At 50.8% G+C, this 12,281-nt stretch overlaps 1 protein-coding gene across 3 annotated transcripts in view; it reads right to left on the reverse strand.

The window, feature by feature from the left end:
- STARD8 (StAR related lipid transfer domain containing 8) overlaps positions 1 to 11,838 on the reverse strand; it is a 33,106-nt gene extending 21,268 nt beyond the window's left edge. For 2 of the 3 annotated variants that reach the window (XM_052663898.1, XM_052663896.1), the window contains exon 1: positions 11,702 to 11,838. The gene's annotated coding sequence lies outside the window, so the exon portion shown is untranslated. The remainder of the gene's footprint in view (positions 1 to 11,701) is intronic. The other variant, XM_052663899.1, reaches the window with a different exon arrangement.
- Positions 11,839 to 12,281: the final 443 nt, after the last annotated feature.

The following is a 12,281-nucleotide window of genomic DNA, read 5'->3' on the forward strand; positions in this document are numbered from 1 at the left end:
CACCTCCCATAATAAAAGAAAGCTTGACTCCAGACCTGAAGTGTAAGAGCCCAGGAACAGCAGCTTCCTTCCTCCTTACCTGGGGGCCTCATGCTCCTCCAGGCAGCCCCAGCCCACCTCGGGGATGTCCTGAGAAGTGAGGTGAAGAATGAATGCAATGTTCACTGTACGTCCCTTATCTCTGGACACTGTGGACCCCTTTCAGGGTCAGCCAGGGGAGGTGACAGTTCTTATTTTTGGAGTTTTTATAAATATGGAAGTGATACAAGGAACTTCCAACTGTGCTCTGTCTCCACACACATACACAAAGCTGTAGCCCAAGCTGCAGCCGTAAGTGGAGGAGGGCCATGAGGGCCCTGTGGCTAAGCCAGACTTCTGGCCTGCTGGGGCTGCTTGAGAATTTGGGTCCAGAGGTGGCCCAGTTTGTGGTCTCCTAGGCAAGCACTTGATGCAGCAGAGCCAAAGCAGACAGCTGACATTTTGCCTGGCACAGGGCTTCCTTGTGAAAGTGAAGGTCAAAGCTGTCACCTCCTCTGCCACAGAGGCTCCATTAGCTTTCTTGCCCTCAGGGGATCCTGTCCCCTACCCCATCCCAGGTGCTCTGACAAGGTCATGGGAGACAAGGAAAGACAGGTGTCTTAATAATCCACGTGCTACTCCATCACTTCCAGTTCCCAGCCTGGAGGCAAGAGATGCCAGCCTAACTGGTATGGGGCAGATGGAACTGCCCTCCACTGTGGTATGGGTAAACAGAGTACTGGATCCAAAGCCAGGAGAACTACATTCTGATCTTAGCTCCACTAGGAACCTGTCAAATGACCTTGGGCAAGCCAGTACCTCCATCTAAGTGGCAGTTTCCCTATCTTTCAATGGCCACTCACCAAAATCTACACCCAGAACAGAAGTATGTGTGATCGGTAGAGAGGGAAGCCTCCTCTTACATGCTCTCTTCGGGCAGACTCAAGAAAGAACCCTCAGTAGGGACCAAGAACAAACCCATCTTTCCCTTCGAGTTCAGCTCTCCTGATTTCTGGCCTCCAAAGGCATCAAACATTAAGGCTTAAACCTCCAGGCAGGCTGGTCGGTCCTCTCTCTGCTCATGTATTTAGCCACCAACTTCTATCCATTTTTCCATCCAACAGTCACGATTTCCCATGCCCAATCGTGCTCCAGGTTCTCATGCCTGGATTATTTCCGCCCTGCAAGTTCCCAGCCTCCAGGCTGACCTTTCAACAGGTCATCCTGCCAGCTTCTTCTCCCAAGAGCCCAGCTCTGACCTGGCCACTCTCCTAGTCTGCAACCTAACGGGCTCCCCATTGCCTACAGCTGGGGCAGACATCAAACTGATTTCCACCTCCACATTCAAGACCCAGCCTGATTTGAAGCAGCAAATTCCTATTATTTATCACGATGGAGGTCAGACACCCTATCCCATGAAGGCTTCATTCCCTGATCTCTCATCAACCCCCTACCACCCAGTTAAATTAAGTGCCCTTCCCGAATATTTCCATTACCTTCTTGACAGCACATAACTGTGTCCCCCATTCCACTGGAGCTCCAGCAATTGGGTCCTTTGTATCTCACTCTCCCCAGTGCTATGTGGTGTGGGCTACTGCATGTTCTGGCAACACCTAGATAGGAAGTCCTGTTTCCCAACTAAACATTGTGCAGACCTTCGACTTCACCCCCTCCTCTGGCATCTCCACAGTGAGGACATGGAACTGAGCTGCTGCTGCTACGTCGCTTCAGTCGTGTCCGACTCTGTGCGACCCCAGAGATGGCAGCCCACTAGACTCCCCCATCTCTGGGATTCTCCAGGCAAGAACACTGGAGTGGGTTGCCATTTCCTCCTCCAATGCATGAAAGTGAAAAGCGAAAGTGAAGTCGCTCAGTCGTGTCCGACTCCTAGCGACCCCATGGACTGCAGCCCACCAGGCTCCTCTGTCCATGGGATTTTCCAGGCAAGAGTACTGGAGTGGGGTGCCATTGCCTTCTCCACAGAACTGAGCATGCATCTGCAACTCAGCAGACTGGCTGACTGGCAGCCCACCTTGCCCCAGGGAAGAAACCATACATTCAGGAACCAAGGACCAAAGGTGTGAGAATAGAAGATAAACTCTGGATGAGGGTGGAGGCATTCTGCCTCATGGAGCACTTACCTCTCCCATCCCAAGCTCCTGTGAGCACACAAACTTACTTAAGAGAAGGGACATCCACCATCTTCTGCTTCCCTTTCCTGTTCTGCAAAATGTTGGTGCTCACCTGTTTTGACCCTGTACCACCACTTCTACATCCCAACCCCCCCTTCCTAAACCCAACTTCCCTTTCCTCTTGCTGAGGCCAAATATAAACTTCTGGGCAGGAAATGCCTTGAAGGAGCTTGGCCCCACCCTGAGATCCAGAGAAAATTGTCTCTGACAGAAAGGAAATGGGCCTGAGAGAAGCAGCCTCCTCAGGCCAGGTCTGCTCTCCTCTGGAAGCCAACAGACACAAGCCTGCCTTGGAGCCCAGCAGCAGCCAAAGGGAGGGCTGGGACAAGGAGCTCAAAGGAGAAGGTAGGGACAGGGGTGATGATGGGTATGCTCAGGCCATGGTGAGGTGAATGGAAGGAAAACCACAAAGAGTGGCCTGATGGCCGTGTTAGGACTCCAGAGCATACAGGTTCTGTGGTACAGTGAGTGGGAAGAGTAACAAGTTAGTGATCTTAAAGACCTGACTTTTAGTCCTAGCTCTGCTACTTCTCAGCTCTGGCTGTGATCATTATTGATAACAATTTTTATGATACTGAATGTAATTATGTTGTGTATTAAGAACAATTCATGATAGACACTAATATTTACTTACTATGTGCCAGACCCTGAGCTAAAGACTTTATATAGATCACACTGGATAAGACTTTATCTCTCTATGCCACAGTGTCCTCATCTGTCAAATAGCATTACAATCATAGTACTGACAACATGAGGTATTTGCAAATATAAAATAAGATAATAATCATAGCAGCCAAAGGGCAACAAGTCATCATTATTGTCCCAGGCATTAGATTAGGTACTTTTTATATGATTTATGTTATTGAGCCTTCATGACAACCCTGTGAGGTTAGTGCTCTGATAATATTTCTATCTGATCAATGAGAAAACTGAGGCCCACAACTACAGAGTAATTTCCCAGGGTCATCAGTGAAGAAGTGGTGGTCCAAGATCCACATTGAGGCAGTCTGGCTCCAGAGTCAGAGCCACTACATTAGAATCCTCATTAAACAGGAGAAATTATCTAGGCCATAGACATAAAAAAAAAAAATATCAGTTTTTCTGCAGTATGAACCATTAACCTGAAGTCAGTTCCCAGTAGTGGAGAAGCACCTGGTCATCCTGCATCTCTTTGGTCTCCACAACAGCCCTGTCCAAGGCAGACCTGCTGCACAGAAGAGGAAACTAAGGCTATAAATCATCAGTTCAGTTCAGTTGCTCAGTCGTGTCCAACTCTTCGTGACCCCATGGACTGCAGCATGCCAGGCTCCCCTGAAAGGTCAAATGGCTTCTATTGGACTACAGATGAAACCAGGAAACTGAGTAAATGCCCACAGCCCTCCTGTTGATCTGTTCTCACATCAGCATCCCCAGGCTCTCCCCTCCAAATCCACTCCCCCTTGGTTGTGTATTTATTCACCCAATACTACCTGAGCACCTACTCTGCACTGGGCCCTATGGTAGGCACCAAGGTCTGAAAACTGAACAAACATTGCTGGTACTAGGCCCTTCCTTCTCAGGGAGGCAGAGGCTAAGATGGACTGTCCTTGAAGCACCCTCTGGAGCTCATTTGGAGGCAAGTAACAGAATGAGCTCAAAAGTAACGGAGCTGGCAGCTGGTACAACCTGAGGGAAGGAAGCACGCAGCACCTGAGAGCCCTGAAGTGGGAACACTGGAGGGAGAACTTGAGCATCTAGACCAAAGCCCCTCACATACATGCCCAATTTTAGCACGTGCCAGGCCAGCTGGAGGGCTCACAAAAGCGAATCCAGCCAGCTACCCACATGCCCTTAACCACCGACACCTTCTAAATAATACAACCTCGTTGTGAAGATAGCTCACTAAAATGTCTCTTCTCCTAATGCCACCCAGCAGCCTGCTCTCCACCCTCAGTGCTGGAAAGTGCTAATCAGGCAGGCCTGCCGCCATCAGAACAATCCCCACTCCCTCCTGCACACCCTCCCTCACCTCAGTGCAGCTTTGCTTTAGAGCATGGATACCCAGCCCTCAGTGTTTTCTCTCCTCTTCATCTGTCAACCCTGGGGGGTCTGGAACATGCAAGGACCTGTGCACTATATGTACAGGACTCAGTGATTGCTGGTGGGTGTGGGGAGCAGTCAGGCAGGGGTGCCTGCCAGGCAGGCATCTGGGAAAGGGAAGGGGAAAGCATGACACAGTCGCTAAGGATGTGGGTGGTGGACTCAGACTGCCTGTGTCCTGATCCAGCTCCATCACCCTTGAGCCGCATGACCTTGGGGAAGTTCTTTTAACCTCTCCCTGACTCAGTTTCTTCATACATAACATGGGGGTGATTATAGCAGTACACGCCTTACTGAATTGTCATGGGAGCTAAGTAAATTCAAATGTGTCAAGAATTGAGAAGAATTCACTATTGTTCTCGGTGTTATCATTGTTACTACGTCTCTTTCAGAGTCATAATGTCACTAAAGGAGCCCGGAGGAAGGGAGCCCTGGGGGCAAGCACAGTCAGGAAGAGCTTTTCAGGAGGAGGCAAAATCTGAAATGACAGAAAAGTCCAGACTTAGGCCCGAGAGGTGGCAGGTTTGAGCATAGCATGTCTCCAAGTTAGTGAGAAATAGCAGTGACAAAGTAGAAGAAAGTACTACTAAACAACAACAACAGTGAGAGTGCTATTTATACTATTGGATTTAATATTCAGCAACACCTGAGGTAAGCACATACCTCCATCTCACAGCTGACAAAATGGAAGCTCACAGAGGTTACAGAATTTGCCTGAAGTCACCCAGTGCTGCATTATACCAGAGTCCCCACTCCTCACAGTGACACTCTCCTGCCCCGGGCATCACATGTACACTTCAGGGGGTGTTTTGCTTTGACTCCACTCTGGCCCCTTTCCCACATGACCCTCTCTGTTTGTGCCATTTAGAAGACACTACTCGGGTGGGGGCTGCTCAGACTAGATGTTTGGGGCAACATGCTTCCCAAGCTCGTTGCCCCTGCCCGCCTGACTTGACTTCAGCCTGGAGCAGAAATGTTGGCTGCAAGTGCCTCTCTCGCACCTCAGACAGGCCTGCCTTTGGCCAGCCCAGATAAAGGACAGGAAATCCTCAGGCACCTCCCCTAGAGGTCCCTCCCTCTACCATGGGAACAGAACTACAGCCTGGGCAGAGGTTCCTCTGCAGTGGGGAAGCTGCCAAGTCAGCCCCAGCCGCCTTGGCTGCCAGGTGTGGTTTGGGGGAAACAGGGAAGGCTGAGGGTCAGAAGACATGGGTTCCAAATCCTTCCTCCCTGGAGGCTGAGCGCTTCCTCTCTCTGGGCCTCAGGTGGGGATCAGCCAGGATCCTGCTGCAGGGATCACATCGTCTATCTGACTGGGTTGTTCTGAGAACAGAATGGGATCATGGAACTGAAAATCCCTTGGAAACTTTAAAGAAATGGTAGGACTCGTCACTGTCATCATCATCAACTGCTAGAGGCATGGCTGAACTGGTGTTTCTCCCCATCTGATTCACACTTCTAGGCCCTGCTGTGGGCATGGCTCAGACTCATTTCCAGCTTTGATGCTCCTTAAAATATCCCTTTCCCACACCCCCCACCAGCTCAAGGGACAAAAGCAAGTGGCAGAAAAGCAGGCTATATGGTCAGCCCCCACACAGTACAATGCAGTCAGCCCATCCCAGTGAGCACCTCCTCTCCTCAGACTTACCCTCAGATGTGGGACACCAAGAAGAAGGCCCTACCCTCCCAGGGCACCACAGTCATGGGAGCTACCTGGACCAGAATGACAAACAAATCAGAGAGAATTGTATGAGGTGTTTGGACCCAGGACTCCTGGTGTTCAGAATCAACCTGCTGGAGTCACCATGAAAAAGTAATGGAGAAGTCTGGAAAAGTTGAGGGTACAAATAAACGGAGGTGAGCGAGGGGCTCCCCAGAGCCACAAATGGTAGAATGTGCAAAGGCCAGTAATGAAGCTGGGAAGTACTGGTCCCAGGTCCCCTGAGGAACATTTGGAGGATCTGAGGATGTTTGGCCTGGTGAAAACACAGAGGGACTCGGGTTCTGTCCTCAGACATCCACAGATCAGAGAGAACAGATAGGGTCTAGGTGGTCCCAGGGGGCAGAGCTGGGACCCAGGGGTAAAAGCCAAAGGGAGACAGAGATCAGCTCAACATCGGAAAAAAAAAAAAAAAAAAAAAACCTTTGGAGATCCATGGATGTAAGCAACTGCCTTGAAACACTGTGCTCCCGCTTATTGAAAATGGGTGACAGGAACTGCTCGAATACTTGGAGGGGAAACCCGAGCTACTGAAGGAGAGTTAGACCCAGTGCCCTTTCTAAAGGCCTTTCTTTCCTGACCTCTGTCTGCTTCCTACCTCTAGTGTATTGCTGGAGAAGCATAAAGGTGACCAGAGCTGGTTAGGCCCTTGGCCGGTTCCCACAGAGACCTGGGATCTCAGCAGCACTGCGGGCTGGTACTACACAGGGAGGGAGCAGGTCACTCATTAACTTGTGGCTGAATGGGTCGAGGGTGGCCACCCGGGGCAGATGCAAACATGAGGAGGGGCAAGAGAGCAAACTGCACAAAAGCCCACGCTCAAGGAAAACCCAAGCGGTGGTAGTTCAAGGCCCTGCCAACCCTAACTGACCAGCCAGCTGAGAGTATTTAGTGACTAGGCATGGTACAATTTGAAACCAGCTCACCTTTGCCTTGTGGATAAGAAAACGTTCTTGACTGGGAATGCATAGTCTCATGGCTAGAAGGAAGCCTGGGAGACCACCAAGTCTATGCCATGGACCCAAGCTAGGCCCAGAGAAAGAAAATTGTCTTTTCTGAAGTCACTCATGGAAAGGTAGCTAGAGAGAGGCACAACCAGAAGCCAGGTTTCCTGACCCTATCGCAGGCCCATGGGGTTCGCTAAATGTTGGTTCCTTCTTGTCTCACTGAAACTGCAGAAAACTTGTGGTCTAGAGCAGTGGTCCCCAACATTTTTGGCACCAGGGACCGGTTATGTGGAAGACAATTTTTCCACAGATGAGGGTGGGGGGGCGGTTTGGGGTTGGTTTCAGGATGATTCAAGTTCATTACATTTATTGTGGACTTTATTCTCATTATTATTACATTGTGATATATAATGAAATAATTATGACTCACAATAACACAGAATCAGTGAGAGCCCTGAGATTGTTTTCCTGCAACTAGACAGGCCCATCTGGGGGTGATGGGAGAGAGATGGGGAGCAACTGTAAAGACAGATGAAGCTTTGCTCGCTCACCCACCACTCACTTCCTGCTGTGTGGCCCGGTTACTAATAGGCCACAGACTGCTTTCAATCTGTGGCCTAAAGGTTGGGAACCCCTGGTCTAGAGCTATCTATATCGGACGTGTGTCCTAGCTTGATCCTTCCTAATTCCCACTGCTTGTCAAGATACAGGCTCTCTGAGGAATGCCTCCTCCTCCACTATGGAGGACTCAGGTCTTATGTCCCAGTCTGGTGTGAAGGGACCCACAGCTGGACTGAAAACAGACACACACAGCCGCCCCCCCCTCCCCCCCCCAGTAATGGCAAACGCTTTGAGTGGGCATTTCTTGCTCTTTTAGACTTTCAAATTGAGATCAGGGATTCAACTGTTCCTTGAAACACCCCCACTCCCTATGACTCTGATGCCTTAAAAAAAAAAAAAAACACAAAAACCTTACCCCACTGTCCATCTGAATTCCTATTAATTCAACTCCCTGGCTGTCTCTATAATACCACCCAAGATGCGTATGTATCCTTCAAGCAATGTGAATGACTACTTCTGCTTCCCCAAGTGAAAACACAGGGGCAGAAGCTTAATTGGCCCCAGAAGTTCTCATGCCTGAACGTTCATTAATGTCCCCTTGGGGGAAGGTAAGGGCTCAAAATGGGGTCCCTTTAAGGCCTGGGGTGGACAAAGAGTTAGTTAATGGCCATCCCTAGAGGTGACTTTCCAAGGTGGTTATTATGTGGCTCAATCATTAACCACGCAGTGGCAGGACCCCGGGTTTTTTCGAAAGGAGCCACTCCTTTCCCAAGGACAGCCCAAGAGCAGGAGGCTCTGGGGTAGCAAGGCCTGGTTGAGGGAAACTCTCCCTCAGCTACACAAGGGGGTGGAGGAGGGCTGGCCCGGATATGGAGGAAGTCAGCACACCCTTACTGGGGTGGGAGGGAAAAGCGAGACAGTGAGGGTTTTTATCATGAATGAGAGAGGAAGCTCCAAGCTGGGTCATGGTGATTAGATGACAAGCTGGGAAAGACGCTCATCCTGAATGCATCCTGTTTTGCTCTGAACTGGAACTGGCCTTGGGGGCCAGGGGCAGGGGAAGGCCAGGAGGCGAGAAGCCTCCCAGGAATTCTCCCAGGCATGCTGACCTCAAGCTCCTGGGTGGCCCTGGAACTGGGCAGGCCAGCAAGAAAGTCAGAACTCTCATTTACCCCTACAGAACTAAGGCACGCACATACTTTCTACAAGAATCCTCCACAAGTCAACCTTGGGAGCCCAAGCCCCAGAGCTGAAACCTCAGAGACAGCAGCAGGCACTTTAAAACAAGGGGGCTAGGGCTCCATAATCCCTCCAACTCAGACCATTCGTAGGCCTCTCTTTCAAGGTTCAGCTCAAATGTCACTGCCTCTGTCAGTCACCTTCCCATCGGTCAAAACTCACTGCTCCCCAGGTCAGTCTTCCCAGGGCAAAACATCCTCAACAAAGGGAAATATGAACTGCTAGAATCTTTGATGATATTAAGGAACTGTTTTCAGATGAGATAGTGGTGCAGTGTCTAACATTTGAGTCTCTATCATTCATACATATATATGTAATATGACTATAGACAAATTGATAAGGTGTCTGGGATTCATGTCAAAATAACAAGAGAGTGAAGTATAAATAGGGAAGGATTGGCCATGTGTGGCTAATGGGACTTTACTCCATCGATCATCTCTACTTTTATGTATGTTTGAAATTCTTCATAATAATATTTTAAAGCCCTCACCAAGGTAAAGACTTGGTGTGTCATGTATCCATGCCACTAACTCCCATCTACTAGATGACAGATTTCCGGAAGGTGGGGGTTACACTTTGTGTCCTTCACAAGAACTAGTACCAAGAACTTAATGACTAATAATTTATACAGCACTTGGTAGTTTACCAAGCACTTAGCCATGGACCTTCTCACTTAATCTACTGAAGTGGAAAAAGCAGGGAGAAACCAAGAGTCTAAGAGACTGAATGGAACAACAGAGCCTGAAGTAGAACCTCCATGTGTCCTGCTCCCAGTCCCCTGTTCTTTGCCTGACACCACGCTAGACTCCTGAGGAACTTTACCTTCAGTTCTGCAGTTCCAGCAAGGTCGGGGTAAATAGGGACAGAAACAGTGGGGCATGCAAGTTCCAAAGTGAAAGGCTGGGCAGGAGGAGGCTCAACACACACAGCACTTCAGATTGGTGACAAGGACCCAGAATGGGGCCTTCTGTCCAGTGACTCAAATTTACTAGGACCTGTTCCCCCTTAATACACACACATAAACCAAGGCCCCAAGTCACAGATGAATAAAGCTGCAAAAAACACTTGACACCAACAACTATGTGCCCAGCCCTGTGCTCAACTCCTCTGTTAACAGTTGCAAGGTGGAGGAGTTCACACATCCCATCCTAAAGCCCTTGCATCTTTCACATCCCCTCTTTACTTTATCTGATAACAGCCTCCCAAAGGATCCTACCCAAACTGGGAGCCCAAGAAAAGTTATCTTTAATCTATTCAAGCCAGAGACAACTCCTTCTTCTAGTGAGAGACCCCATGGCTCACCTTCCCCAAGAAGGTAGAGGCACACCCTGCCTTTGTTAAACCTGTCACCTGCTGAACCTTGACATCTGCCACAGCATCCCCATTATAGACTCCATCCTCTCCTCCTTTCGGGACTTTCTGGCTTTTAAGGAACAGAAATTCCAAATCTCAAATCCAGGACATAGTTGGACAAAGGACCAGCCCAGATTGTCTAGCAATATGGTAGCTGTAGCCTTTGGGTGAGAGTCCCCCACTCCCCAAAATCATCATTCCCATCACATTCTTCTGGGTTACTCCATCAACCACTCAGAAAGCACCTGCAGATGCCATCTCCTCTACTTCTCTACACTCTTGTGCTGCCTCCTCTCATTCCCAGACAAGAATTATCTTTTATTTCAGGAGGATGAAAGTGAAGAGAAAATTCAGAGAGCAGTAAGACCGACGATGGGTGGGGACATCAACCCCTAGAGTGGGGGCAGGAACAGATCCACAGTAGGAGTCAGGGTTTGAAAATAGCCCTTGGTATGATTCATCACCGTCTCCTGCAGGGCCCCCCAACATGGGCGCTCTGAGTGAGATGGAGACAAGCCAGGGCCCTCCAGCCCAACCTCTGGGGCCCAGGGCTGGCCCCACTACTCTCCACCTTCAGTCTGGCTGCTGTCTTGGTTGCCTTTCCCAGTACCACTAGTTTTCCAGCTGGCTTAGCTGCATAATCACGACAAGGCTCTCCATCTGCATAGCTCCTGTCACCCCAAGCATCTCAGAAACAATACTTTGCCAGCTTAAGAGCCTGGACCCACGCAGCAAGTCACCAGATGTCAGGGTGGAAGAGACTGGCCCCTTATATACTGAAATCCAGCCCACTAACCAAGGTGCAGTTGAAAACACTGGCCCACAGAAGTAGCATGACTCGCCTAAGGTCACATGAATTAGTGGCTGAACTTTGGTTTTCTGAGTTGTAACTCAGTACTTTAAAAAGTCTTGGGAGAACAGAAATGGAGGAGAGAACCTCATACTATCTAAACGGGGAAATCCCCTAAACTTCTACTAAATGGCTCACAGGTTCTCTAATCTAAAACCATCTTGGACTTCATGGGGTAACGGAGCCCTGAAAGACGCGACTTATCCAAAGTATTTCGCTTGATCCCCGCCGCTGTGTTAATATCAGGAAAGTCCGGGCGTTTCTCAGAAGGGAAGGCAGTGGCCTGAGGGGAAAGCCCAGGCGGCCCAACCAGGGGCTTCCTGGAAATGCGCTCAGCAGAAGAGGAAGGAGAATAGGAGAGGAAAAGCGGCGGGACTCGACCACAGAGTCCAAGCCCCGCCACCCCGCTCAGTTTCAGCCCGCCTCCGAAGCCCCAGAGCCGCGGCCCTGGGCTCCAACCAGGCCCGGGGGTAATGCGCGGACAGCTGTCTTCCACCACCTGACTCGCGGAGCTTTCTCAGGATAATCGCGGACGGCGGGCTCCGGGAGTCCCCCAATTTCGGCGACTCTGGCCTCAAATCCCGGGGACGCAAGTGGTTCGGCTCGCTCCCCTTGCGCCTCCCGTGGACGCCGCGCAGCCGAACCGCTAAGAGCGGGGCCGGAGCGCGCTGGAGAGGCGAGGCGAGGGAGCCCTGGCGCCTCGCCGGCCCCGACCTCCTCCGGCCGTCGCCCTAACTCCCACCTGAAGGCCGTGTCCGTCGCTTTGGGTTCGAGTCCCGAGGCAGCTACCAGCGGGCAGGAGGCACGCGCGGAGCCTGGGGTCGGGCGGGGGTAACGGTGCCAGCCAGAGGAGCAGCTGCTGCGGCCGCTTAGCTGTTGTCAACCCGGAGCCACTCGCGGCGCAGGTGGGGACAGAGCAGCTGCGAGTCCGGCGGCGGGGACGCCCCGCCCACCTACGGGACCTTCAACCAATGAGGGCGCAGTCCGGCCCACCGAACTCCCCAGAAAGCAGCCCAAATTGTGGTGGGTGGGGCTCTGCCTTCAAGTTCTTCCAATCCCTGGGCCTCTGCCTCTACCTCCGGTCACACCGCTGAGGGGGAGGGGGGGCATTGGGGGAAGGTACAAACTCAGGGCCAGCAACTAAGGGTGAAGAAGCGGGGTGACTGGCGCGCAGACTAATATCTATTAAGCTCTGTGTCTGGCACTCGTGTGGGGAATTTAAATACTTAGACCATGCACTCGGGAAGGTTCAGTTGCTTGCTGAGAATAATTTGCGAGGAGTTCGGAAGACACAACTTTGGTGAGATCCCTGATTAGTTGGG

The sequence above is a fragment of the Budorcas taxicolor genome, chromosome X (genome assembly GCF_023091745.1).
Source record: "Budorcas taxicolor isolate Tak-1 chromosome X, Takin1.1, whole genome shotgun sequence".
Lineage (NCBI taxonomy): Eukaryota > Metazoa > Chordata > Mammalia > Artiodactyla > Bovidae > Budorcas > Budorcas taxicolor.